The sequence below is a fragment of the Ochlerotatus camptorhynchus genome, unplaced genomic scaffold (genome assembly GCF_037179485.1).
Source record: "Ochlerotatus camptorhynchus isolate MF236.1 unplaced genomic scaffold, CSIRO-AGI_Acam_v1.1 ptg000099l, whole genome shotgun sequence".
Taxonomy (NCBI): domain Eukaryota; kingdom Metazoa; phylum Arthropoda; class Insecta; order Diptera; family Culicidae; genus Ochlerotatus; species Ochlerotatus camptorhynchus.
In genome coordinates this window covers 2,746,790-2,771,331 of record NW_027040589.1, presented here as the reverse complement: position 1 = coordinate 2,771,331, position 24,542 = coordinate 2,746,790, and the positions used below count along the sequence as shown (strand labels likewise).

At 41.5% G+C, this 24,542-nt stretch overlaps 2 protein-coding genes across 4 annotated transcripts in view; both read left to right on the top strand.

The window, feature by feature from the left end:
- LOC135698974 (uncharacterized) overlaps positions 1–24,542 on the top strand; it is a 330,343-nt gene that overhangs the window by 33,729 nt on the left and 272,072 nt on the right. The window lies entirely within an intron of this gene.
- GluClalpha (glycine receptor alpha 1) overlaps positions 1–24,542 on the top strand; it is a 313,027-nt gene that overhangs the window by 57,570 nt on the left and 230,915 nt on the right. The window lies entirely within an intron of this gene.

Genomic DNA, 24,542 nt, shown 5'->3' with positions numbered 1-24,542 from the left:
AGCAAGACTCAACGGATGCAAGGAGACCACAATCCAGGCAATCATCGATAAAAAAGCGAGAATTCTACAAAGGAGATTATTTACAACCCTCACCGCAGCACCTGAACCATTGAAACGAGTGTCCGTTCCATTTGATCAAGATATTACTTGTAAGCTAAGACCACAGTTAAAACAATTCGGATTAGATTTAGTTTTCACCAATAGACATAACCAGTTGAAATCATTGTTAGGATCCTCTAAAGACCCAGTTAATGTTTTAGGTAAAGCAGGTTGTTGAAACACTCATCAACATGAACTAGTTTTGAGTATCACTTGCATGCAACTTTCCTCATTTGTGATGCTCACTGCAATTAGGTCGACATAATTAGAATTTCGCCGGATGAAACTAGCAACACAGGCACGAATAAACCCGAAGGCAACGAATTGAGGTGTTAACTTTCCCATACTCGCCATCGATCAGTTAGTCCCGTTTTTGTAGTGTGATAATTAAGATCCTAAATAAAAGTCTTGAGTGGAAATAAAGTGAAGTGTATAAAAGTATAAAGTGAACCTTCATCGCGTACCTGTCCCGCTGGAATCTCCCGGTTTCTTGTGCTCGTGCGACTGCTGTACCTGAAAGGAAAGAGAAACTTCTCCCACATTACCTGTGCTGCTACCGCACAGAGGAAAACCAAAACACAACGTAGGAAAACCACTGGTAAGCGCCTACACAGGTGTATATAAAATAAGCTGTAATCATTGTAACAAAGTATATGTAGGACAAACCAAGGAACTTTAGCAACTAGATTTAAAGAACATATAGCGGAGGTTAATAAGGCCAAAAAGCAAGAGGAAAAAGGCCTAACATATGATTTCAAATCAAAAGTTGCAGAACACATCTTCACATAGGACCACCAACTATCGACGGAGGACATCACGATTTTACGAACCGTATCTACACCATGGAAATTGTATGTTGCAGAAAGCCTCGAGATCAACAAACAACGTAATTCAACTTTACTCAACAGGGATCAAGGAAACGGACACACATGGCTTTTCAAGTTACTACCTAGGACACATTGTAACGATCAGGAATTTTGCATGAATTTGTATATAATTTAATAGGTTTAAATTATTGAATTAAATTCCTTAGGGTAGGCAGTAGGAAGACACAAGCATTTTTGCTGAAATCTTTCCTAAGGCGGGTCCATTTAATTTATGGATAAGGTAGGAAAGAGACAACGGCACTTCTATCGGCCAAGTTATCTTTCGTGTTTTTGGACTCACGAAAGTACACGATGGGTTTCGGGAAAAGATGGACTTCCGGTCCGTCCGAGTCTTACATTTCCTTAATATGAGGATTCACAGGCTCGACCATTTCGTCCGTGACTTTCCACCAATCTAGAAGTGTGCGCGTTTGTTCGTGTCCGTTAGTATAGCGAAAAGTAGGCTATGTTAAAGTGATGTCGGATACTTAATTTAATTAAAGTTTTTCTGTTCGTTCTTTAGTTTAGTTAGAACCTAAAGTGTGCGTGAATTAGAGTTGTGCGGTAGGAGATAGTTGCTAAGAAAAAAAAGGTAATTTGGTGTGCTCTAAATGTGCTGTTTTGACCGCGCTCGTGCTTGTGTTCAACTTTCTGTTGTAGTGTTGTACCTACATTCCGCAGCAACCAATTGCGCACCCAAGCGCGATTCTTCTCCCCGTCGGACGGAATTTCCCGGCATTTGCCAACCGGCCGGAAGCGGACAGATCCGTCAACACATCGGTCCGAGGAGGCTCGAGGGACCTCCACGTGGACAGGATCCACGCGCCGGCTCGTCATCAAAACCGGCACGGCATAGTAACCGCCATCGCATCGGCGTGTGAAACGCCGAACCGCCATTTGCCACCGTCATCAAAGGGGTGACGCTTTCTCTACGGTCATCGAACGCGACACCGAGTGCATCGAACCCGCCAACCGGTCATCGACTGTGACCGTTGGCCGAAACCCACGTAAGCTACAACAAGCCATCATCTGGTGAGTCAACCAATCTTTTGATTTTTTGTGGAGTGTGGCGTCCGGTGAGGGCGCCACGGAGTTTTTTTTTGCCAGTCCTAAGGCTGATGTAATTTGGGTCGAGTTCCGTGACGATTTGCCGAAACTCATGACTCGTCAATTCCGCCAAAAGCATGCGCGCGTAATTCGACGCGGCAAATCTTGTCACCAGGAGCACATGCCTTGGAAGAGCTGAGCTACCGATTTGTGACGACACCCAACAACACATAACACTGAGCACATGAGCACATGAGAGACAAAACGAGAAGGAGAGTATGCTAGGGAGAGAGAAAACCCGCACACAGTAGGAGAGCGAATAGGAACGAACACACAGAACAGAAATAAAACGAACTTTGTACAAATGTAAATAAACAGTAATGCTGGGTTTAGACTAGGCAAGTCAAATGATCAACTCACTTTATTTCAATTGGCTTGAAAAGTTGAGCCTGGTTCAACTTTTTTCAATTCAAGTGAGTTGATCAAGTCAGTTGAATGGCATGGTTTACACGTTCAATTTGCGTTCAAGTCAGTTGAATTCAACTGACTTGATCAATTGACTTGCCTTATCTAAACCCAGCTTAAGAGGCACTCCATATATCGTCGTTCATGTTATTAATAAATGTTGTTTTCCCATTCCAAATCTCCCTAGCTTAATTATTTGAATGTGTTTGACATCACTCCGCGTTCGTGTTAGTTTTCGTTGCCCGTCCTCTAGTTGAGTTTGAATGGTGGGAAGTACATTCCACTACCAGATTGGGGAGACGTCTAGTGGCAGGTGACGGGACTGACCAATGATGAGAAGTTCTCTCTCGTAGAGTTTTAGGGTATGCGTGAGCTCTACCGTTTCTCTGAGTGACTTTCTTGAGTGAGAATCCATGGGGATAATAGGGAATTCCCGTTTGGCCGTTTAGTTGGAAGCTGGCTTGCCTGATCCGTAAATCCTTTCTAGGAAACTTAATGGACTCGCCCTTAGGAGAGTCTCAACCGGGCAAATTTACATTGGGCGTGTGGTCTCCCTTGTGGAGTGGCGCTTAAGCCACACGTTTTAGAGACGGATCGTCCGGGCTAGCTACAACATCAACGAGTAAACAGCGGAGTACCTATGTTCCTATAGAAAGTTAAATTTAAGTTTACCTAGTTTCTAAGTGAAAATGTACCTGTGTTAAAATTCGGTAAATGCGATGTTTTTCTTCAGCCGAGTATTAGTACAAGACACTGAAGAAGTCTGCACATTGTAGACGAAATACGCGTATCTGTCAAGGATAAGCAAAGTAGTGGAATTAAATGGAAAATACTAATCCTTCTCTCTCTCTCTCATTAGACACATATATATTTTTTGATATGAAAAACCCATCAAGTCAATCGTTCGAGTCTCATAGTGAAATATTATCAATATTTCTCTTGATATCTATCACCGAAAATGTTTACCGGATTACGGTACATAAAATTCGCCCAGTAAATTAGCACTATATGCCCCATAAACTTTGCACACTTTCATGGGTTATTTACTTTCAACAAATAAGCCGCAATAAATTGAGTCACACTTCAACGCGTTCCTTGCATAATTAAGTTACGAGTCATTTAACCCTCGAAACAAAGTAAACCAAACATCATCCTACTATTGCATGGAGTGAGGCCGAAAATAAATTTACACATGCAGCTTCTTTTTAAAAAAAGAAGACGTTTCAGATCCACTACACAAGGGACCGGTCACGTCTTAATTAACTCGCACGTCATCAGCTCATCTTCCTTGACGGCAGATGGTCCCAAAATACACTCCTTAGTCTTATTTTCTCTACAGTGGGACTATTAAATAGAACAGTGATCAGTGCCAGTATACGGAATGCAATTTATCTTTGGCTAGGCGGAAGTCGTCATGTTGATTTGAAGGTATATATTTGAATAAGAAACGGATACTTTCTGCCCAGGGTTGATGTCCTAGTTTTGCCATTCTTTAAAAAACTGAGAGGTTTTTTATGCAGAACCAATCACGATCCTTCTTTAGGGCTGTCTATATTCTAACCCAAGTAACATTTTTAAGGCCTAACAACTTTATTTGAGTTTCATTAAAGTTTTATGCTTCTGGTCTTAGAGTTACCTCTATGGTACTACCAACAATCAATACGAAACTATCGATTTGCAATTGGCTCACTACTTGACTAGCCTATTGGTCCCAAGCAAATCGATTAACGTACCCCATTATAGTCGATATACTAGTACTACAGCATGTTTGTTTTGATTCGTTATGAAAGTTTGACAGATAAAATGAGGGGTTCGTGGATTTTCCTATGTTTCAAGGGGTGCATCGATTAGCCGGGGACCGAAGAGAGTACCAGACCTTAGTCAAAAAGTTGAGAACATTTCTTCGGGACCTTCTGGTCTTAGAGTTACCTCTATGGTAGTACCATAGAGGTAACTCTAAGACTAATAGCATAGAGGTAACTCTAAGACCAGAAGGTCCCAAAGAAACGTTCTCAACTTTGTGGCTCAGCTCTGGTACTATCTTCGGTCCCAAGCTAATCGATGCACCCCTCGAAACATAGGAAAATCCATGAACCCCTCTTTTGATCTGTCAATCTTTCATAGCGACTCAAAACAAACATTGTGTAGTAGTAGAATTTCGACTAGAATGGGATACGTTAATCGTTTGCTTGGGACCAATAGGCTAGTCAAGTAGTGAGCCAATTGCAAATCGATAGTTTCGTATTGATTGTTGGTAGTACTGTACCAGGAATCAGGAAATCATCTTCAGAACTTTGTTCTGAATCCTTTGGAGTGCTTTTTTCCTGGTAGTGCAAAACAAATATACCATATTGGCACAGGGTAAAGCATGTCCAGTTTAAAAGTTGTTAAAATATTAGAAGTTTATTCTTCAGGCAAAGTTTGGATTTCCTGTTTATAAGAGCATACAAACATTTTATAGAGGGGCAATGGCTCTAATGTTGGCCTATGGATCTAAGATTGGGCCGATCGCTAAAAATCTGCTATTTATCAATTTTATCTAGATGAACGCGTCATTGGGACGCTACTTATGGATATATTTGGTCGCTATTGAAAATTTAGTCGATTTCTGAATTTATGTATGGGCCCAAATTAGGGGCATTTAGGCTGACATTTCGTCAATTTCTTCTATTATTACATTTGGCTTGAATGCCCTCAATGTGCCTTTTAAAAGTTAAGTTTTGTTCAAGTACTAATCCAAGATATTTCACTTGACTAGATCAAGAAATTGGAACTCCGTTCATAGTAACTATGCAACTACTACTAGGTTTCAAATCATCACCTGGAGTTTTCATATTTTGTAAATTTCTAGATGTAGGGTAAATGCTCCTATAGTTACGTTAGAAGCGTTAGGTTCCTATAGTTGTGTTTTGAGTCTCCATGCACAACTACATGAGCCGAACGCTTCTAACGTAACGCAACTATAGGAGCGTTTCTCCTAGATCTTACTTCGTCCACATCAGTCCCCCGGGAATCATCAAAAATATTTTCTCTTTAGAAAATATTCAGATAATCCCGAGCAGCCTGATTGTCAATTTCTGAGCATTTACCGAATTTGTGATCAAAATTTTATCACCTGCTTTAAGAGCTGGAATAAACTTTTGAGGTTTCAAAATTGTTGGAAGGTTTGGAGCTCGGGTGTAATTTCGAAACATTATTTTCAAAAGTTTTGTTCCTTACACTGAAAATAAAATTGAGTCTATACAACTAAATCGTTCGTTCATCAACGAATCCATTCGTTCTTATCTGCAACGAAATGGATTCGTACTTTTCTGTGAATCTATTTTCGTTAGAAATGCAACACTCGCAACTGATATTATTTCGTATTGCGAACGAATGAATACGAAACTTTTGTGTCGATAGAAAAAAGTACGCAACATTCGTACACTCAAAAAAGAATGAGTGCATTGTACGAAAATAATGCAACAAGCAACGAAAATTTTGTTAAAAAATAAATTGTCTACCTGGTTATCTTTGCATGTACGAAGGCATTTCATAAGAACGCACTTCACTTAGGAGGCAACCAGTCTCCATTTCCTTCCGTGAAGATTGATTTCCCCGCACCAGTTTAAAGTCCACCAGCATTCACATCAGCATCACTATGAGCAGAACGACAGCAGCAGAAACAGTTTTTCAACGCACAGCAATCAGCACATAACCGCCCAACAAACATTGCATGCAGAATAAGAGTTTATTCAGGCAAAAATATGCTTCTTCAGCTAAAAAACGGCTTATTCAGCCATTATTCAGCTAACATTGTTTGTTGGGCGCCATCAGCAACAGGAGCAACAAAAAGAGCAGCAGTTTGCTGGTCCGTACGAAATTGACGGATGACAGGCAATAAGAATGTTTCGTACAATTTACGAGCGTAGAAGAATTATCTGAAAAATATTTTCAGTGCAGGGCAGAGAATCGCTTTTTAATTGGTTTTTGCAAATCCCGCCAGATAACTTTCATGGCACGATCGCGTGTTCTTTGATATTGCCTCCTACGGACATTTTTCAGACGGATCACGAGCTGAATATCGTTGTCTATAATAATTGAATTGAATCCTCGAATTTTGGTATTAAGGCAGCTCTTGGCTCAACTATAGAAGTAGTCAAATATTCAAGAGCATAATTAATGTCATCTTCAGATTGCAAATAAATATTTATGATCAAAGTTAAATGCACCCAACTCTGCACATCTCAATATGTGCCGAGTACTTTATCTGTGCCGAAAGCTATGCCCAGCGTTGTGCCGAATGTGCTGAAGTGTGGCAATCAAGCTGTCGGTTTCACTATCCAATGAATTTGGAAACTCTGAAGTTATGGCTTTTGAGAATGTTTGTTTACGTTGTACATTTATATTTGTATGTGTATGTGCATATTGCGTAGTTAATACGAGGATAATCACTGTGGATGTCGTGTTTAAAAGTAAAACGAGCATCAAATAACATGCATGGGAATGTTTTTTTTTTTGGTAGAATATTCATTCCTCTTGGTTGAACGATGTCAAACGAATGAGAAAATTGACAAGCGCGAGATCGTCGGCCACTACTGGAACTGTTAGTCAGTATACACTGACTGATGGCAACCTCGAAGTTCAGCCCCTCCAGGAAAAGGAGAAGGGGGACAGTTGGCAGAAGCTGTCGATCCAGGAGAAGCAAGTTCTGTACCGTGCGTCATTTTGGTAAACGTTCGCCGAAACCTGTATTATGAGCAGGCATGGAAAATCATTTACATTAATTCGTGAATTCATTTACATTCATTAAAGGCATTTTTTTTTATCAACAGAATTTCGAAAAATGATGTATGAAGCTTTTGAAGGTTTTGATATAAACTATAACTTTTGGTAATAACTCAAATCTATCTGTATCTTTAATATTTGATGAAATGTAAATGAATGCAAGGAAATGAATGTGTATGATTTTCCATGCCCAACCGGCAAATGGAAGAAGTGCCTTTACATTATCATCTTGCTACTGGAGCAGTGATAAAACTTAGAAATCAGGATGGATTCGACCTAAAATTCCCACCGGCGATAGTAGAAGCAACAATAGACCTTCAGTAGCTTCCTAATGTCAGCAGTCGCTCTTGGGTACTGAATTCGTGCTCTACATTTTTGGTGAGAGAGTCAAATTGCTGCGTCCATGGCTTTGTTTTTTGAACACCGTAGTAAATAAATAGGAGGTCCAAACCAATTATTAACGAAAAAAAAAGACTAACTTGATATGTACCGGTTGTCAACGTTTGATTACTTAGCATTGCTGGAATTGCATATTTTTCCACCTGAATCTACTTGCGGTTACGATTACGATTGTTGCTCATTTTTACATTGATTCTAGAACTACTTTTTATTGCAAAGAGCTTATTTTGTTCTTATTTTGTGCGCCCCTTCATAGATCGCCCATCTTTCAAAATTGTAGCATGCTTTCTCTTGCCTGCTGCTCTCGAAAAAGAAAATCTGTGCAGGAGATTTAAAGCGTACATACGATTCCTGATTTGTTGTTGTTTTGTATTCAGCTAATACTTATCTTGCTGCTTTCGTACTACGATCGTAAGTCTTGTTAAATTTTTCAGATTACGTTAATTTTATTTTTTATTTTAGGGGCAAAACAGCTTCGGTACTTCTTAACCTATTATCGTCAGGGAGTGCATGAAGGTGCGTTATGCTCCAGAGCATCCTTTTGGGAAACATACCACTCTACGACTTTATTTAACCCCTGACAATTATAGGGTAAGGACATGCCGAAGCCGACATCTTCTCTAATCACAAGGCAAATTATTTTTATTTATTAGGAAAAAGCAACGATAAACCCGAGAACAATCAAGGACAGCGTGTTGTAACACAACTGATGAAACCATTCTACAACTCATCAGTACCTGCCAAGGTTGCAAATACTTATTTCAGCTAAAATAAAGTTTTTCGGAATAATAAAACCAAAAGATGGTCTGATGGCATATTTTACTTGTAGCTTACAAAAAGAGGTTACAAATTATGCGTTTTAAACATAAAACCTGTGAATTTTGCTTTCTATGAGTTACAATCAGCGAGTGAGTGAGTGAGTGAGTGAGTGAGTGTGTGAAAAATCGCTGATTGTGACTCTCATGAAGTGAAATAAACAGGTTTAATATGTCAAACACATTCTTTGCAACCTCTTCTTGTATGCTACCAATTCAAAATATGATCATCTAGCATCTGGCATCTAATTATTTCATAATTAAAAAAAAAACATTGTTTTAGCTGAAATGAGTATTGGCCACCTTGCCTCTAGCTAAAGGTTGCTCGACAAAGGTCTTGTGTCCTTGGGTACTCTAAGATGCAATAAAAAAGAAATCCCACCAGAGTTCATCGATAAGAAAAAAAAAAAACTAGAGTCTGGCACTGTACTACATGGTTACAGTGAAGAAATGATGCTCACATCTTGGACCGAGCGTAAGGGTAAAACTGTGTTGCTTCTATCGACGGATCGAGAATCGATAGACGACATTGAGAAAAATTCTGAACCATCAACTTCTAAGAAGAGAAATAAATCAACTCTGTCAACTTCCATGAAGGCGAAAGCCAGTATGCAAGTTAATTGCTGTTTCTTATAATAAAAGAAAATATACCCGGGGACACCGAAACAAGCCATGGGATCGTGGGATCTCAAAAAGAGCATTACTGGCCGAGTTCAGCAGAATCATAAAGTTTGATATGTCGCATAACGTGTTTTGGTTCTTGTGGAGAATCGGCCACTTGACCGGGAATATGCCCGGGAGGGCTAGTGTGACCGTCGAATCTCATTAAGGCCATTACCAGCCAAGATTTGTGAAATCATGAATTTTGATATGTCGCACGATGGGTTTTGGTTCTTGTTGAGAATTGGCCACTTCCCCGGGGGCACCAGAACATTCCCGGGAGGGCTAGTGTGACCATGGACTCTCAATAAGGTCATTACCGGCCAAGATTTGCCAAATCATGAAGTTTGATACGTCGCACGATAGGTTTTGGTTCTTGTTGAGAATTGGCCACTTCCCCGGGGGCACCGGAACATTCCCTGGAAGGCTAGTGTGACCATGGACTCTCAATAAGACCATTACTGGCCAAAATTTGTCAAATCATGAAGTTTGATATGTCGCACGATGGGTTTTGGTTCTTGTTGAGAATTGGCCACTTCCTCGGGGGCACCAGAACATTTCCGGGAAGGCTAGTGTGAACATGGACTCTCAATACGGCCATTACCGGCCAAGATTTGTCAAATCATGAAGTTTGATATGTCGCATGATGAGTTTTGGTTATTATTGATAATTGGCCACTTCCTCGGGGGCACTGGAACATGTCTGGGAGGGCTAGTGTGACCATGGACTCTCAATAAGGTCATTACCGGCCAAGATTTGCCAAATCATGAAGTTTGATATGTCGCACGATGGGTTTTGGTTCTTGTTGAGAATTGGCCACTTCCCCGGGGGCACCGGAACATGTCTGCGAGGGCTAGTGTGACCATGGACTCTCAATAAGGCCATTACTAGCCAAAATTTGTCAAATCATGAAGTTTGATATGTCGCACGATGGGTTTTGGTCCTTGTTGAGAATTGGCCACTTCCCCGGGGGCACCAGAACATTCCCGGGAGGGCTAGTGTGACCATGGACTCTCAATAAGGTCATTACCGGCCAAGATTTGCCAAATCATGAAGTTTGATGTGTCGCACGATGGGTTTTGGTTCTTGTTGAGAATTGGCCACTTCCCCGGGGACATCGGAACATGTCTGCAAGGGCTAGTGTGACCATGGACTCTCAATAAGGCCATTACTAGCCAAGATTTGTCAAATCATGAAGTTTGATACGTCGCACGATGGGTTTTGGTTCTTGTTGAGAATTGGCCACTTCCCCGGGGGCACCAGAACATACCCGGGAGGGCTAGTGTGACCATGGACTCTCAATAAGGCCATTACCGGCCAAGATTTGTCAAATCATGAAGTTTGATGTGTCGCATGATGAGTTTTGGTTCTTGTTGAGAATTGGCCACTTCCCCGGGGGCACCAGAACATACTCGGGAGGGCTAGTGTGACCATGGACTCTCAATAATGCCATTACCGGCCAAGATTTGTAAAATCATGAAGTTTGATATGTCGCATGATGGGTTTAGGTTCTTGTTGAGAATTGGCCACTTCCCCGGGGCAGCAGAACATTTCCAGGATGCCCAATGTGATCGTGGACCGTCGGTATAGCTGCCAATAGTCCAATTACAGTATATGAGAGAAAAAACAGGATGTTCATCGTGTGTATACTTATTACAGAACAGTAAAGCCGAATGCCGACCAAAAGTGATTCCAACGGGAACCGGAATAACTCCGGAACCATGTATTGATCCAAATATTTTCAGATAGATTGAAAAATTTCAATAGATTCCCGACAAAATGCAATTTGTTGTGAAGAAAAAGATTGAGAAATTATGTTTTTAGAGCTAATTGAATTTTGAAATCTATGCAAATTCACACGTTAGGCACGCAAAGGTTAATGCATGGGTCCTAAGGCTAGTTCCACCAACCTTCACAGTCAAACCAATCTCCGAGAACATTGGTGGACCATCAATCGTACCGAGTGGTTCTCCGGCAGAAATTGATGCAGTTGCAGATGCATCTGCAGAATGGCAGGATCATTGTGCACCGGGTTCTTGTTAGCACGATGCATCAATGTATCCACTGCTTCACCACAATACGTCACTAATAGTTCCTTACTAGATCGATCGAGCTTCACGAAAAAAGGGGGAAGTTTCCGGCTTTCCCGCTCAAGGACAGGTTTTGGTCTGATGAGCTTTTCCTTTATAATAAGTAGATTGTACAACATGTGGAATTCGTCCAAGGTTTCAACCAATACACGGCATTCACCCCGACGACCAATTTCCAAAGGTTCCGTGCTAAGAGCATGGAAATCGGAAGTGGTTACCACAATATGGGGGACCTTTTCCTTCTTGACACTAAGCCGGGAATGTTTAGTGGAGTTTGGCTGGGACGATGGATCATTCTCATCATCCGTGAGCATATCAAATTGAGAGCACGCTGCGGACTGGACTCTCCAGTAGTGCACCTTTAGCAAATTTGAGCATTACCGCATATACGGCCATCCATTACCGATTTTGCACATATATCATAAAAAAAACTCTCACTCAATTTCCCAATTTGAGGTTAGCACCGATTGTAGCAATCCTACCCAACTCGTTAGCACTAACTGCAAAGTGGCCCAATTTCGTACGATATAATAACGCTAAGCAAAAAACTACCTAATTAAGCGATTCTCCGTGAAGATTTGCGATAAGTTTCCTCATTCTATCTAGGAGGTGCTTCCTTCGCCTGTTGTTTTGTAGCTAATATTCTTGCTTTCTGTCGGAGCAGGAGAGGCAATAGATTAATACACCCGCCGTGGAGCATGGCAGCCGCACAGGGAAAAGTTCCAATTGCAATGCTACTACACTTAATGAAAGTCGAAACGCCGAAAATAAAGTTAATTTCGTTGGCAGTTAGGATGGGCTGAATTTAACCGGTAATTGTGGAAATAATCTCTGGGGAACTTTTACGTTTGCTTTTTGTGTGACTGGAGTCGTGTGTCGCTTATGAGCGAACGATAAACATTAGATTTTAGTATGAGATTTGATCGTTGCCTGTTCGTATGCGTTTCTGCGACGTGCGTTACGAAATCAGCGAGATCTGAAAACTGAGTGTGGGTGATGGTTGTTCGCCGAAACGGGTTACATTTGTGTCTGAAAATATAATACTTTCTAGTCTTAGTTGGAAGTTATTATCAGCACATAAATTAGATTCTGGTTTCAATGGAATTGCGTTCATGGGAGAGATTCTAATGTCGCATAAAAATGGTAATGAGTAATCCGGTAAATCGTGACATTGATAAAAAGTGACCCGAAAATAATCAAATCAGAACCCTTTCCGTCAATTTGCACGAACAACTAGAGCCGATAGCCATTAAAGGGAAGTTTGAGATCGTAAGAGATCTTATCCAGTTAATGAGAAAGTTTCACTTTCACTTCACTGACGCTCTTCCCTAGCCCACTGGAATCTGTGACATTGAGAATGGGGGAAAAATCGCCCAACTAGCCGATCATTTTACGACTACGATCGTCCTTCCGATAAGCACTCCAGGGAAAAAAGTTTACGACCATAAATCTGAACAGGACCGGCCTACAACGTCCGCATGATGATGGGCTCTCCGAAATTGACCGGCTTCTTGGCCATTCTTCCAATTACCGTGTTTCTAGGCTTCGAGAGCTGCTTCTTTTTTTTTTTTATGGGTTAATCCCAAACGCGTTGGACTTTCAAGTTTATCCCTTCATTTTTCTTTGGGCGAAACGTATCCTAAATCCACTTGACGTCCAAAAGTACATCCGGAGCGCGACTAAACACATGTGTTTGTGGGTGTGTCTGTATGTATATAATGTATTGTGTTCACAGGATAGCAAAGAAAAGGCTATGAAAGTGGTTTATCCGGACAATGGCAGCTTCTGCTTGATGAGTGTTTTCGACCGAGTGTGTGATGGAACGTTCCGGTGTGGTGGGGGCGATCGTATTAATATCATCGGAACAAATAGATAATCAGAACCAGATAAGTGTGTGGTTGGAGCAGAGTGCTGTTTTGTTTGTTCTTGAAAGGAGTTAGATTTCCATAAGGGAGGCTTTGTGTCAGGAGCAAGATAATGGAATTATGCGGGTCCTTGGAACTGTCCATCATAAAATTGAAAGTCCAACCCATCAGTGAGGTGCGGTTTAATTGAACGAAAATCTGCGCCTGGTGACCAATTTCTTCATCCAGAACCTGCTCTAAGAAAACCGGGGCAAGCTGTGGACCTGAAAAAGCTAGCATTGGCATTGTTTTGCAAAATCTTGAAGTTTGACACCCATGTTGATATGGTTCTGGTTATGTCCCTACGGTTAACCCAGAAACTGCTGCAGGATGGTCATTGCAAGTTGTAGTGCTGAAAACGATTCTGGAGACCAGTGATGCAAAATATCATGACACTCACTCGACACTCATCAACGCATCAACCGACTATTGCTGACAGAACGTTTTGTCACGCAGTGAGAGGTAGAGCCATGGCAAACAACAATCACCAGTAATGGTCGCTGCTCACAGGCAAGACGTAACACTCGCTGCTGATGATGTAAAGGACAACGAAAACAGTGAAGACTTCTGCAGTACGATGATGAAAAAAAGCGAAACGACAGAAGAAAATGAAAACAATGTCTACGCATTCCAAGTTCGTCTCGGCATTCGCGACTGTGTGAGTTTCAAACAAAGCTGACAAAATTTAACGGAAGCTGTTGGGCTCACTCACAAACACACTCACATAAGCAAGCAAAGCAGCAACTGCTTCAAAACGAGCTCAGATGAGTGTCGTGATTATCGGGAATGACTAGATCGGTGATGGAATACCACCGAAGACGACATTCACCAGTTGCTTTTTACTTCTTTCGTCAACTTCATGGATGGTCATGAAGAGAGCATCGACAAGTGCATTGATAAGAATGTACCAAGCGTTACTACCACCAGCTGTTTGATGATCGTGATTGTGATAGGTCGCCACTCTGCTGGAGATATCGCGCTGAAAAGTCATGAGTATTGATACCAGTGTTGTGAAAATCTCAAAAGATCTAATCTCACCAATGTGCATAATCTCATTTGAGTATCGTTAACCAAAAACTCAACACGCAAAAAACAGCCGATGATATTACAAGCTGTGATACGGTTGCTATGATATAATGCTAACAAAACTCCCCGGCTTCAATTCTCGCCAAACTGTGATTAGTGTGAGCTTCAAGATTTTTGCTGTACATCCGAACACGAAACGAAACTTCTATCATTGCTAGCAGCAGTAACTTCGTATCTGCCATCTGTGAAGCGTAAAGAAAGATAGCAAACAATGCTTTCTCTTTCTAAGAAAACGATGTGCAACGGAATCATTTTGGTGGTAACTCAACTCGTGGCTGCAATTTTACATGTTCTGAATAGTCTCGCAATATCAAAGGAGCTGGAAAAACAATATCATGCTTGATATTTTATTCCAATATCATGCGTGATATTGGGAGCCCTTGAGAGCGAAACAAAATCATTTGAGTGAGAATTATGCCATCACTGATTGATACCCATATTAACGTGCTTCAAAAGATTATCATTATTGGTCACTTTACCGGAACCAATTTCAAGGAAATGGCTACATTTTGGTTGTCTAATTAGGCATTTTCTTATCTATTTTGTGAGGTGATATTTACTGCGGTAAGCAGTGTACTACTTCGTTTAAGGTTCGGTCAAGAATATTCTGGATGACTTTATTCTGTGCTTCAGACCAACGCTCAAGGGAGTTAGTTCGTTGTTACTTATGCTGCGTATGCAGAATTTATGTAGCGCGCGCAAAGTGCACGGCTACGGTGTTTATTATTTAAACGATAAACATCTTGGTTGCATTGCGACAACCGGGTGGATGTTTATTCGATAATTTAGGGATGCTCAAGTCATCACACCACAGTTGTATCTGAAAAAATATGAATTGAAGTAAATATCCAAACCAGAAAAAAATATAATCGATGAAAACAATCAGTTTTTGACACACCTCCCAAAAATCCGATGATTTATTCAAACTGCTGTAAATTTCCCATCAAATGCATCCGGTTATATCGAAATGGGTTTATTTTTTTTAAAAGTAAATGAAATTTGAATTTTGACATTTTTTTTTCTTGTCCCGATCATTTTGTCTCAGTGTCTTAGCAAAGAGTGAATTTCACGGCTTCGAACACCGGCTGAAAAACAATATTTTTTTCAGTGTTACGTGCACGCTAACTTGAAAATACCCATTAATGAGCAGAAAAAGACCAATTTTGAACAAAAGTACACTCAGTCGAGTGTTCGGCCAAGGTGGTTCAGTTTGTTTTCGCTCCGTTCACAGTAATCCGTTTAAAGAGTGCTCAATTTCAAGTGATCATGTGTCAAGCAAACCCCACACGTATCAATATATTGACGCGAAGGGGAATTATTGACAATACTATTGATGATGTGAATTCAGAAATATTGTCAATCTCGATATATTGACGTCAATATAGAATGTATTGACAATACGATTATTGTCAATAAAAGCAATCGTGTAGGCTTCACTTTAGTGCTTCATGCAGCCAGCGACGCTTCTCTAGGGAAACACCCATTCACAGCCACATCGCATTGTTGTGTTTTCACCACTACCTACACCATCACCATTATCCACACATCAAGATCATCGTCACTAAAGAGGCTGAATTTATAAAGAGACGACATGTCAAAATTGGAACAATCGATTATCTGTCAAAATCATAGGAAAAGTTATTCCAATTGAGCAGAAGACCTGTCAAATGGATAAGATGTCACCTCTTTAGTCAATCCAGTCTCTTTAATCGTCACCACTTGTGCTAGCGTACCAAGATAAGTTGAAGATAGCAGTTTCGGTTTTTGTGTTTGATTGTCTTTGTTGTTTTGTCCCCCTTATTCCTGTGCGACTGGTTTGATTTTCGTTCCCTTTTAGTTGTGTTGAGGTAAATCTGTTGCGGTGGTACGCAATTGATGTTTTAGAGGATGGCGGACGGATCTCACTCTCCGACGATGATTCTCTGCTGGATTTTCCTTCTTCTGAGGCGATGAATTCCTCTGGTGGTCATGGATCAGCCAGCCACCAATAAGTACACCGGAGCGTATCCAAAGGTTAAACGATCTCCACAGGCACCTTATCCACCAGCTCCTCCAATGCCCCCCGCTATAAGGCTTACCTAGAAGACTCGAAAGGCCCGTGGGTTGTCTTCTTCCAACGCAAACAAAAGGCTTTGAATGTTCATCAGATTTCAAGGTATCTAATTAAACATTTTTCAGCCATGAGCAAGATTTTGAAAGTAAGACCAAATAAATTACGTGTTACCGTTAGCGATCGTGTGCAGGCAAACAAAATTGTTGTATTGAGTGTATATTCCAAATAAAGAAGTTGAAATCGAGGGAGTTGTTACTGAAGTAAGTATAACTCGCGATGATTTCCTGAAAGGCGGGGTTGGTGTCTTCAAGAACCGCTACCTCCCGAAAATTAAAATACTAGACTGCATTCAAATGCATTCAGTGTCCCTCGTTGGAACGAAGAAATCTAACATGCTTTCGAAATCGTTTCGTATGACCTTCGCTGGGTCAGTACTACCAGATTACGTCGCGAGAGAGATGATCCGATTACCGCTTGTGTGTACCAAAGGTAATGAACTGAACAAAATGTAAGCGACTAGGGCACACTGCGACTTTCTGTGGTAGCAAGCCACGCTGTGATCAATGTGGGGAGAAACATACGTGTCGTAACCTTTCCGCAACATTTTCACTTGGTCACACGAGCAGTCACCGTGTTACGACAATACGGACAGTTCTGGTCGTGTCTCCCCAAAATGTACTTATTGTTTGGAAATCCCGCATGCTCTCACTGATTGTCCAAGATACAAACAGCAGGGAGAAAACTTCAGCGGTCTTTGAAGGCTCGCGTGCAGCATTCCTTCGCGGAAATCCTAAGATCGGTTAATCCATCTTCCCGAGTTCCTCCGTGTAGTCGACCTTCTCTCGGTTGATAATCAGTTCTCTGACCCTAATGTTGGCGAGGGAAGTCATTTCGTTTTCAAAGCACCATCTAGGAAGCGATCCAAAATTATCACGTAACAGCCTCAGAAGGCCTCTCGTATTGAACCTCTAGTCATCTTAAAGAAACCAGGAAGTAGCGGTAATGTTCAGAAAGCCTTCTCTCCGGCTTCCAGCTTCTTCCAAGGCTCCGGATATTCCAAGTTCCACAGCCAGGACAACATGCAGCCATGTTTACGTTTTCTGAAATTTGTTACTCCACATTTTTACTTCCCTTAGTCCAAACGTGGAAGGGAACGCTCCCAGGGTCGTTTTATGCTTTACCCGATGCCTGACACTGTAATCGCAGCATAAAGAAGAACCATCAAGAACTGGATGAACATTAAAGGGTTCTTCGGCCAGGGTCGATCCTTCTAATTACACCGCCTTTAACTTTTCAAATCACGGCAATAGTTAAGAAAGCGAGGGATGGGAAACTTCCACTTTGTATGAAGTTTTCAACGTAGTAGAACGAATTCAAATAAAAGGTGTGAAACCCAAGGAAGACTATCTTCTTCTATTAATAGAAAAGCTACTAATTTGTGGTTTTATTTATTTCACCATTTAACCTCACTACAAACTACTAGGTGATCACGTTTTTAACTTGTTTGTGTATGTGTTTGTCTACCAATTTTACAATTTTAACATTTTTCGTGTTTTGTCTTATGTCCTAGCTCTGCATGCATATCGGTTTCCATTAAAAAAAAAAACAACAACATAACCAGCGCGACTTACGGTTTTTCAGGAGGGTGCTGTGGTGGTGGTGGTGACTTACGGACGCAGGTGCTGATGAACTACGGTGGTTATTGGAAATGTGGGGTGGTGGTGAATCCACTGCTCTTCAATGGCCACCTGACCGTCGATCCGGTCAACCGGGAGGCCTCAGGTGATGGTCAATTTCAATGGCCGCTTTCCTTGGTGACTTCCAGCCAAAATGGCCGAAACAATGGCGTTATCCAGGGGACGCAAGGCTCCCCAAAATGGCTGACACAATGGATGGTTCTGGCCTTTATTCTAACGACGTGTAGCTTCCAGAGTGACTGAAACAATGGCCTATCTTAGCCGTCGTTCTGCCACTAAAATGGCGTACTGGGAGAGATGTGGTGGATCTTACCGCTCGAGAGAATCCCTCATCTGCCGTGGCCTCCAATGGAGCACCCGCAGGGACGATTACAGGCTCAGGGATGTATTTTCCGGAGGACAACAATGTTCACGTGGTATTTGACCGTCGATTAACGAGCTGTTCGGTCCGAGGTTTATCTAGACGAACGGAAAAAGGCCTCACATACTCCGGTAACTCTACGTATTGGAGATGGACAATGGTTCCTTTCTCCGGCACAGCACCCCTCTACTAACACGTACTAACACTAACTTTTTCAAACACTCTGACTTTTTCTACCACTAGTTAATAATTAATCTAAAATAGAAAAAAAAATAGAAATTTACACAGAGAACCACACACTTTTCACACAACGGACAACCTCGATTATATTAACGCACCGTGCACTTCTAACTTCCTTGAAGTCTTGAGCCAAAAAGAACGTATCAGTCCGACCGAAGTAACTAGAAAGTTCTAGAATTGCAGGGAGCCTACAATTTTCCTGTTCATTTTTTTGACAAGCCCCCCACTGTTCAACCCGATAATTATGTTTCTTCCCTAGCTTGGATTTACAGTGTAAGACATCCTGAAGTAGACCCAATTCATTTGCTTAGAAAATGAACACAGATTTGTGACACACAGATGGCAGCACTTGACTACCAAATGCAAGGTGCGTTGAAAGGAGTAACTCTATGTTAGTGCACTTGACAAATTTAGATGGCATTCTCGAGAAACCCCGTGAGGAACATTATTGTTTTGATGATTCCAATGTTGAATACTCTTTTGAAGCAACTAGCTTCTAAATGGCCAATGCTTTCGTCGATCATCAACTATGATGTTTAAAATTACTAGCGTTTGAAAGTGTGATAGTGATTTGTCTGTTCGTGTATCAATTTTAGTTTCTGTTTTCTCATCGTTGTCCCTTCCCAAGCCCCTCTTTTTATGTTTCGTTGCAGTTGTAAACAATCACCAGTCATCTCGAGAGAGATCAAGAGCACATTTCCGTCTCCTCACTGCATCTCCCATGGTCAATCGTCGAAAAACAGCCAGTAAAAGGCGGTGGAGATAAATATATCAATCGCATCCTTGTGCACCTTTTCCTTGATCCCTTCCCTACCTTTTAATAGATTGTAGCCCGTAACCTCGAGTAAGCCGCGAGTATTCGGACACCTCTTGTACTAACTCAATTTTTAGAAACATTGTAAAAAGAAGAATGAATTTTGGCTCCGTAAAGTTTCCGCATTTGAGCCTTGATAAACAAATGAAAAAAAAAGTGGCTTAACTAATTAAATGAGTGAACTGCTACTCATCAATGAATTAAGTCACTTTTGTTCAAAATAAGTCTTTTTCTACTAATTAATGGGTATATTCAAATTAGCGCGCACATAATACTGAAAAAAATAAATGATTGCTTGGGCTGCGCTGTCAAAACAAACGGGATAATAAAATCGTTCATCAGAGATCAAGACAGTTCCTCAGAGTTACTCTGAATTGCTCTGAATTTCATACTGTCTTCTCCCTCGCCTTTATAGTAAAATAAACAAGCTTTGAATGCATTGAACCACTCTCCGCATCAAAACAAAGCTTCGATATACAAACAACTCGTTAATCACCCAGCAACTACAGTTTCAATTCTCATATGCAACACCTCAACGATGCGATCGGCGAATCCAAAAATAGGTAGAACTACTTAATGACTCTATAGAGAGACGAGAGACACGTTCCTACACGGCCAATGAGATCAACCCAAATTTGGGTTCAGTGCTGCAAAATCTCGACAATACGAGGCGATATTCAAAATTCTGCTTTGGTCACTCATTTTAATTAACAGTCATCGTCAAGGCAAACCATGTAAGTTGTCAGTGACAATCTGAGCAAAGCCCGGCATCAAAATGACAGCAAATTGAAATCAAGTTTTGATATCAACATCAAACTGAAATCAAAATTTAATTTCAGTTTACGCAAGTGACAATATTGCTGTACATTTGCTTTTCAAAAATATGTTGTTGCGGTTTGTTTTCATTGCCTGAGCATAACATAAAATTGAATACTTGTTTTGTTATCAACAGGAAAAATTGATATCAAATTGAGTTTTCAGTTTGCGAGCATGTGCAGATTTTTTTTATTAGGTTAATTTGAAACGAAATTAAATGCTTTGAGCAAAACAAGGGGTGAGACAGCTTTACTCTGAGCTGCTTTTTTGCAGCGAGTAACTCGCGAAGAACTTAATGTACCTCAAAATTCAATCGACGTACATCGATTTTTTCTCTCTACTTAGAACAACCGTACCAGCCGCTGCAATTTGCGGCACTATTTTACTTGCGCACAGCGTTTCCATTTTGGCTTAATCACTCCTCTCCACACCGGTCGTTGCTATCAGAGTCATAATTTAAGTTACCGTTTTCCGCACCGGCAAAACAAACTTTTGGCGTTTATTCAAAATAGCAACCGTCTGATGCATTGCTACCGGGTTGCTAAATTTATGAACTCACTACTTCCCAAGGTGCGGATTGCTATTTCCCCCACCTGAATAGCAACCCCCGGTATGCAAGTAACGTTATGGTAGAGGTTGGTAAATGTGCCTTATTTACTCATTGGTACGGTTGCTCTTACTCCGTTTACTCTCTTTGAAAAGATCGACAGAGAGCATGCATAAGGGCGAATACGTGATGATCGATTCTCTTCATCGATTTTCTTTTTGCAATGCTGCAGTTAAGTGAAACAATTTTCTAGAATTTGTTCAATGCAGAGTTGTAACAGGTTGTATTGGCTATCAAAATCAACAGCAAACGCACCGAGAAACGTTAAATCTAGCGAGTTATTAACAAAAGAGAAAATCAACGAACAGAATCGATCATCGCGTTTAAGTCCTTATGCATGCTCACTGTCGAGATATATCTCATATTAGACGTCTGTTTTGTTTGTAAACATAGCAAGATTGTTTAGATCTGCTATTCAAACGATGTGAATTCCAGTATCACTTGGATCAAAAGGAATTTGTTCGGAAAACGGCTGGAATTATGCTGGAAAAGATTCCAAAGGGGCCTCCGTCACCAGCTGCTGTAACTGTGTTGGAAGTGATTTTTAACTGAAGGAAGGTGGAAACATAAAATAACCAGAGGAATCGTTTTCAGATGTCCACCGAGGAGAACGTGAAATAACCTGTATAGAAGCCAGAGTATCCAGTGCAGCTGCCACTGCCGAAGCCGGTGAGTACAATCCTCGATCGTCGTCCGGACTTCAGTCCTGGAAGAAATCGAATCCTGCATATGGTTCAGAAAGAGTGGAATGAAAGAGACCATGGCGATCTGAAAATTTTCAATAGTAAATCTGATCTGACCAAGTACAGGATCATCGCTTTGGACTTTGCCAACGAGAAACCGAAGAAAGAAACATGCTCCGGATATTATAAATAACTAAACTAAGAAGATTCTTGGCGGTGTATCGCACCATATCATGATTATCCAGAGGTAGCTCGATAGACTGGACGACGCTTTTGACTGATTGTGACGTTGACGATGCTGTTTTCCGGTTTCGATATCATCCACGAATATACTCCTATTCGACGACATTGCATCCGTGTTCACTACAATCAACCATGGTGGACCACGGAACCTCCGAAACAGGTTACGAAAGCAAGGAAACGTCTTTTCAAACAACGGACTGAGGAAAACAGGCGATTACTTCACGACATGGAGGAGCACTACACCAGCCGGTTGAACACAGTTTTCCATGAATATGTATTGCGCATTGAGTCGGAAGCAAAGCGGGATCCATCGTCTTTTTGGACCTACGTGAAGAAACTTAGGCGGAATGGCGGTATCCCATTCGATGTGTCCTATAAAGAAGCTCGTGCTGACTCCGCGGAAGAAGCTTCTGATCTCTTCGCAAAATTCTTCAAGGATGATCGTCGTGACTGGATGAGCAGCATAGCTCATTACAACTTGCATTTGCCGCAGTTGGATGTATCTGTTGAAGAGGTGATGAAAGTTCTTTCATCTGTAGATCCTTCTAAAGGCCCTGGTCCAGACTGTTTGCCGCCATCGTTCATTAAGAAATTTTCTGCATCTCTCGCTTCACCTGTGTCGATTATCTTCAATCGTTCGCTAGTTAGTGGTGTTTTCCCCACAATGTGGAAGGTAGCGTCCATCACACCTATTCACAAAGCTGGAAACATCCACAACGTTGAAAATTATCGCGGAATTTCGATTCTTAGCTGCCTCCCAAAAGCTCTGGAGAAGATCGTATATGAGGTCGTATATCAAGCGGTTAGGCCAATAATTACCGAACATCAGCACGGCTTCGTGAGGAAACGCTCTACAACAACCAACTTAATGGTGTTTGTCAACTCGCTGATCAACTTCATTGAAAAACGATGACAAGTTGATACGATCTACGTGGACTTCAGTAAGGCGTTCGATAGGGTTCCACATGTGCTTGCAGTGGACAAAATGAGGTGTATGGGATTACCTAATTGGGCCACGAAGTGGCTACAGTCTTACTTAACTTACCGCTCAGCCTATGTGAGCATTAACGTTGTTAATTCGCCTAGTTTCGAGATACCCTCTGGTGTTCCCGTAGGCAGCCATTTGGGGCCTTTAATGTTCATCCTGTTCGTGAACGATCTGTGTATTCGACTGTGTTCTTCCAAACTTATGTTCGCCGATGACTTAAAGATCTTTCGTACAATTAAGTCAAGACTTGACTGTTGCGCACTCCAGAAGGATATTGATTCCCTTTTGCGCTGGTGTACATTGAACGGTATGCAGGTTAATGTCACAAAATGCTGCGCAATATCTTTTAGCCGTTCACGCGAGCCCTTACGACATGACTATAGGATAGGACTCAGTAGTTTGCTCTTCGTTTCTTCAGTTAAGGATTTGGGTGTTATCATCGACTCTAAAGTCAGATTCAATGAGCACATTTCCATGATAACTGCTAAAGCATTCACCACATTAGGTTTCTTGAAACGAAACACAAACGCATTCCAGGACATCTACGCGCTGAAATCACTATACTGTGCTCTCGTCCGCAGTCTTCTAGAGTATGCTGTTGTTGTGTGGGCACCCTTTCACGCTATTCAAGCTAACAGAATCGAAGCCATTCAGCGAAACTTCGTAAGATACGCTTTACCTTTTCTGCCCTGGAACGATTCGGTAAATTTGCCACCTTACGAAGAACGGTACAGGCTGATTGACCTGGACACGTTGGCAGCAAGGAGGAAACTACCCAAGTAACCATAGGCACGTTATTTCGCCTTTTTGGCTATATACAACTGAACAACGGATATACCAGTGTTTGTAAGTTCTGATGAGGCCCGTATATAGCTAAAAAGGCGAAATAAGGTGCCTATGGTTAAAGGGTGATACGGTCAAAATTTGGTCAAGGGAAAACGCGTGTAAATCGGTGAAATCGTTTATTTAAAAAATCAAATTAAATTTCTTTTTCAAGTTCAATTAGTATAAAATTCAGAAAAAATATTCAGTTAGGCTTCCGCTTTTCCAAATCCGAATTGTCGGGCCTTACGCTTGACCCCTGCCATCAGATTTTGTACAGCCACCTTGTCCACCTTCTTCGCCGCAGAAAGCCAGTTTGCCTTGAACTGCTGCTCGCCCTTAGCAGTTTTTTTGGTCTTCTTTAGGTTCCGCTTGACAATAGCCCAGTATTTCTCAATTGGGCGGAGCTCTGGCGTGTTGGGAGGGTTCTTGTCCTTGGAACCACCTGCACGTTGTTGGCGGCGTAGAAATCCATGGCCTTTTTACCGTAATGGCAAGATGCCAAATCTGGCCAAAACAGTACGGAACAACCGTGTTTCTTCAGGAAAGGCAGCAGACGTTTATTCAAACACTCTTTCACGTAAATTTCTTGGTTGACAGTCCCGGAAGCTATGAAAATGCTGCTTTTCAAGCCACAGGTACAGATGGCTTGCCAAACCAGATATTTCTTTGCGAACTTTGACAGTTTCATGTGCTTGAAAACATCTGCTACCTTTCCCCTTCCTTTTGCCGTATAAAACTCCTGTCCCGGAAGCTGCTTGTAGTCGGCTTTGACGTAGGTTTCGTCGTCCATTACCACGCAGTCAAACTTCGTCAGCATCGTCGTGTACAGCCTCCGGGATCGCGCTTTGGCCGTCGTATTTTGTTTATCATCGCGATTTGGAGTCACTACCTTCTTGTAAGTCGATAGTCCAGCTCGTTTTTTGGCTCGATGCACGGTTGTAGACGATACACCTAGCTTATTTGCGGCATCTCGGAGAGAGAGGTTAGGGTTTCGCTTGAAACTACCGGCAACTCTCT